This window comes from Nelusetta ayraudi, unplaced genomic scaffold (genome assembly GCF_046127955.1).
Source record: "Nelusetta ayraudi isolate G7.1 ecotype Tasmania unplaced genomic scaffold, CSIRO-AGI_Nayr_v1 ptg000006l, whole genome shotgun sequence".
In the NCBI taxonomy this organism is placed as follows: Eukaryota; Metazoa; Chordata; class Actinopteri; order Tetraodontiformes; family Monacanthidae; genus Nelusetta; species Nelusetta ayraudi.
Window position 1 is genome coordinate 2,732,255 of NW_027466056.1, and position 5,246 is coordinate 2,737,500.

At 43.6% G+C, this 5,246-nt stretch overlaps 1 protein-coding gene across 2 annotated transcripts in view; it reads left to right on the top strand.

The window, feature by feature from the left end:
* Nucleotides 1–3,365: 3,365 nt before the first annotated feature.
* The window catches only part of LOC142881029 (BCL-6 corepressor-like), a 34,008-nt gene continuing 32,127 nt past the window's right edge, over nucleotides 3,366–5,246 (top strand). The window contains exon 1 of one of the 2 annotated variants that reach the window (XM_076015075.1): nucleotides 3,366–4,287. The gene's annotated coding sequence lies outside the window, so the exon portion shown is untranslated. The remainder of the gene's footprint in view (nucleotides 4,288–5,246) is intronic. The other variant, XM_076015071.1, reaches the window with a different exon arrangement.

Consider the following 5,246-nt stretch of genomic DNA (forward strand, 5'->3'; position numbering starts at 1 on the left):
GTAAGAGGTTATCTTCTTCCTTTCTCTTCAGTTTCACTGCAGCTCTATTTACGGCCAACCAGTGCATCTTCTGCCCCCCCTTGACTGCGGAGGATTTCTTCCTCCAGCGCCATGATTCCGCAGCTCAGCGCGACTCTTTCCGCACGAGCGGCTTCATTAAAACTCTGTCGCTGCTCCTGCTCCTGCTGCTGCTGCTGCTGCGGCTGCGGCATATTCCTATATTATGTAAACACGTTTAAATGTCACGCATGGGTGCACGGAAAGATCCCACGGTGGCCACGCATGAATGCACGCACATCACAACCTCGTGTGTTCTTGCCAACACGTGCACGCACTCACACAAACGTGCACGCACACACTGTTTTAATTAAAGTGGATCGTTTTTCACCCTGGGAGGAGATGCGGGCCGCCGTGATGGACTCGACCTTCGCCCGCCGATGACGTCCCCGCTGTTCTAACGGACGCGAGGCGCGACCGTCGGGAAGGAGGCGATAAAACGCTGGGAGGTTTTAACAAGCCGCATAAATCACCTGCGGGCCCCTCTGTGCCGAGGAATGTTCGCACGTTCGTCTCCACCCAATTCCCCCTCCCTCTCTGGGGATGCCGAATCGCAGCGCAATACCCCAACTCTCACGTTTCATGTTGTGCGCCATGAAATAATGACTCATTGATTTGTAATGTTCATACAGCCACAGTGTTTATTTTAAAATGAATGTTCATCTGGACGGAATGGAACTAATCAGTGTCCAAAGCCTGTCAGGACCTGAACCTTACACCCCCGACCCCCAATTAAAAAAAATAAAATAAAAAATAAAATAAAATAAATGCACCTTTAAGTGCTTTGTAACTGAATTCACATTGTTCAAAATCTTAAAACATCCTGCAATCAAACATCGGCGGTCGCTCCGCCTCCTTATCCCAGAGATGAAGCCTATTTGTCTGGCCAACACTCAGACCAGCTCCTAACGATTCAGAATGTTTAGAACCTTGTTTTCTGTTGAATCCAAGAGAACTGAGTCTTGGAAATTCCTCAGCTCTGATTTTTTTTTAATTACTAAAAGGCCAGCCTGTAGTAAGAGCACCACGTGTATCAATCCGCCAATCTTCCCATTTTCTGTCTCTCCGACCTTCAAGTCGGGAGAGAAAAACTGCAGTTTTCCACGCCGCGTTCTGCTTTGTTGATTTGGGACAAATTGGCTCAGAGACGCTTTTTTAAAATGCAAAACAGGTGTTGAGATGAAAAGCTTTCAGGCTGTTTCATCTGTTGTTGGGAGTCTGGCTCGTTTTTTCTTCCTTCTTTTTTTTTCCTTCCTGGAGATGTGTGGAAAGAGGCAAGCCTGCTTCCACCTTGGAGCTCTCCAAAGATAGAGAGCCCCCACCCCACTCCCAGAATAACATGCTTTGAACTGCTCTTTGGAGCGATAAACCACGTTTATTTAACATAGTGTGGACTCTTGAAAAAAATCTGAACTGAAACTTGTACCAGATGAATATTTAGGGGCGTTAACAATTATTATTTTTGGAAAACAAAATCACTAAATGTTGCATTCAATTGAATATCTAATAGAAATGCTTAATTGCTGATTTTGGACGTGCAAAACGACTCACTGTTACTGCGTCATCTTACGCTGTTGTATGAACATTACTGTCACCACTACACCTAATAATAATAATAATAATAATAATAATAATAATAATAATAATAATAATAATAATAATAATACATATTGCATAAATTACAGGCTCGATGTTCTGCAGACATACAGTCTCAGAATGTTCTGCTGCCATCTTCTGGTGGTATGGTTGCAGAACAATTTCTTTCATTGTGGCCGAACAAAAAACAACAAAATCTTTTTCATTTTGTTTCATTATGTTACATATGTTGACGTCAATTGTGCATCTCAATACGTTTTTTTGAACATTGAAATTCTGTTACCCCACAATGAAAAGATGATGGCAAATTGTGAGCATTTTATGCATTAATACAGTAGATGTTTTGATTATAATGCTGAAAATCTGTAATATGTGCGTGAAATATGACTTCACAGTCCCACTTGCTGCCAGAAACAGGTGGAGGATATGCTGTCAACGATAAGAATCTCTCAAAACTCTTCCATATGATATGTGAAAGGGTGAGTATGCCAATTATTTTTTCCCAGTAGAGAATGTATTTTTGCAAAGTATTTAAGTTAGAATTCGTATGTTTTCTTGTATTAGTTTTTACAGTAGTAATAGTAGATCTTATTTTATAGAACAATTTTAAGTGAAAGCAGAGTATTTGGTTGCGTTGCAATCAGCATCCTTTTGGAGGCGCTGTGGTACCATGGCCTGAAGACTGATCGGAGGCGTGTGGTGCCTGTTGTACCGAGGTTACGGATCAGCAGAGTCGTTGGCAATAATTAGAGCAAAAATTAAAATCTAATGGATCATATCGGCCTTCAGCACAGTCAGACTATTTGGTTAATTGTTGTTTGGTCCATGTTTACAAATTAGATTGTTTAAAAAAAAAACACACAAATAAAACAACTTTAAATAAAAAAAAAAACTATCCTTCATAAATCACAATTACGGTAAAAGCAAACAACTGGAAACTTGTGAGAAAATACGTAACAAAATGTAAAGAGTCGTTTAATAGTAAGTGATCAATGTCAGGTTGGCATCATTTCACCAAAGAAGAAACAGCATAACTAGCAAGAGCTTGTCAAAATAAAAGCATGTGTAATTACGGAATATGTATTACTATACTGTTTTATTGGAAACAGACGAGCCACATGTAACACACCTGAGCGATTCAATAATAATAAATACATACATTAATTCATTCAATATTAAATTGTGCTTGATACCTTAGTGATATATACAGATTTCTCAATGTATGGTTTTCAACCTCAAATTTGTTCTGTTAACCTTTACAATGACAAAAACAACAACAACAACAACAACAACAACAATTCAACCAAGTTGAGTTGTGGCTCCTCACGTGAAAACGAAGTAAACATGGGGCGTGTGCGAACCCAAGGTGACGTCACTCCGGATGAAAAAAATATGTCTGCACAAATACTCAACAGTCAAGAGGTCGAGAGATTTTTCTTCTTCTACTTCAAAAAAAAAAAAAAGTTTTTTGTAAACGCAGCCGTATTGTCGTTGGTCTTGTGCGGGTGGGCGTGGCCGGCGTGCCTCTCTCGTGGCCGGTTGAGGCGTGAAAAAAACCACACACACACACACACACACACACACACACACACACACACACAGACGTTTTATGCCGTGACGTCCTTATTGTGAAGGCGCTCGCCGGAAACGCGTGGTCTCGTCACTCGAAAATTGACGCGCCTGGGTGCGGGGAAGCGGCAGAAGGACGTGGAGGGGGGGGGGAGTGGTAGTGGTGGTGGTGGAGGAGGAGGAGAAGGGGAGGCAGAGACGGGAAAGAGACGGAGAGAGGAGCCCGCAGACAGACGGACGACGGGACCGGAAGAAAAGCGCACTAATGTGGAATAATCCGCCAGTATGTCGCGCGACAGCCCTAGGACTACTTCCGCCGGCGGGGGAATAATTTTTTAAAATTTGTTTTTGGACATTTTCGGACTGTTCTCTTCTTCTGGATGTGCTCCCACTGCCTCTGCTGCTGCTGCTGCTGCTGCCGCCGCCGCCGCCGCCGCTTCCTGCCGGGACCTCGCGCAGGGGAGGGGGAAAAAAACCCCACGCGCACTCACTCGCCAGAGCGTGCGCACACACACTAACATACAACCCGAAGGAGTTGAGGGCTGGACCAGACGACGTGTTTACCAACAGCTTTTAAAATCTCCCTCAATATTTTTGGATGTTTTGGCGGAGTTGCGCTCCGGTCCGAACGACCTCCTCTCCCTTCATCCTGCGCGCCCCTCACCCCCCCCCCCCCCCACACACACACACACACACACACACTTCTCTTTGGGGTCGTTACCTGCAGTGCGCGCGCGCGTGTGGCCAGCATGTCGCCGCGTGGCTCCCCACACCTGAAATCAATCAGGAACACCTTTATCCCATTTCACAGTATGTGCGCGCGTGCCCAGGCGTGTGTGTTTGTGAGTGTGAGTGTGCGTGTGTTTTGAGCGAGCGCCTCCACGCACCCGTCCCGCATCCACACGCGGCAGATCAGCGACGATGGGTTTGTTTACTTTGGCACGAGAGGAGGTTTAAACCATTTTTCTTTTGTTCGCATTTTTTATATATTTTTTTAAACCGATGGATTTTAAATGCGAAACGTCAAGAAAAACGGGAAGTTGAGGTGCTGGAGAAGAAGTAAAGGTAAGTTTTTAAGGTGGTAGGGGGATTAATTCTATCCCAGAATGTAAATGCATGTGAAAGTGTGCAAGTGAAAATGTAAGTGTGCCAAATTAAAAATGCGTCCATTTATTCTGTCACTGGATGTACCTGAAAAAACAACAACAACAAAAAACAAAGAAACTTCTGTTTTGTTTTTTGTTTAGTGTTTTCTCCCACCCTGGGGAAAATTTCGTGAAGATCCCCTTTGGGTCAGACTAACACTCCCCCCTCCTCTCCCCCGCCCGCCCCCTTTGCGCTTCAGCACCTGCAGTATTTTTCTTTTGACTTTTAGAGCCGCTTTTATGATGATCCAAGAGCAGGCTATGGATGCCTCCGTCACAATATATATATAAATTTATACCACCATTATTGACTTTTATCATTATTATATTGGAGAGCAGTGATCCTAGCCCTAGCCTGGGTGGAGTCAACAGGTGTGTCTGTCAGGTGACATCTGAGTCTCTTATCTCAGATTTTCTTCTTCTTCTTTTCTTCTCACTTCATTCATTTCATTTGACATTTTGCAAAGGCTGTGTTTGTTTCACATGTCCGTTTGGAAACAGACTTTGGGACATTCGTGCTTGGATGCTTGCGCAGTATATTGTAGCCATACAAACTCAGAACTTTCTTTTTGGTGCGACTCAACGCGTATGTATCCGCAGACCCTCAGTTGTGATGCAGCTTTTGGTTAAATTTCCGTCTTTCAACCGTGAGTTCGACCAGGATTATTCCACTGAATTTTTGGAAGTTCTCTTGTCAATGTGCCAAAAATCTGTTTAAAAGTAGCAACCGCATAATAAAGCTCATCTTCCGATGATTTTTACCGTGTTGTTCACGGATCTAACGTTGTGTATGAGAAGGGGATTGGTTTAAGGTTGCATGTCGTTCATAATGTTTTCCCTTTCTAGTTTTTTGAGATCTGGATTATTGTGGCTACCAGT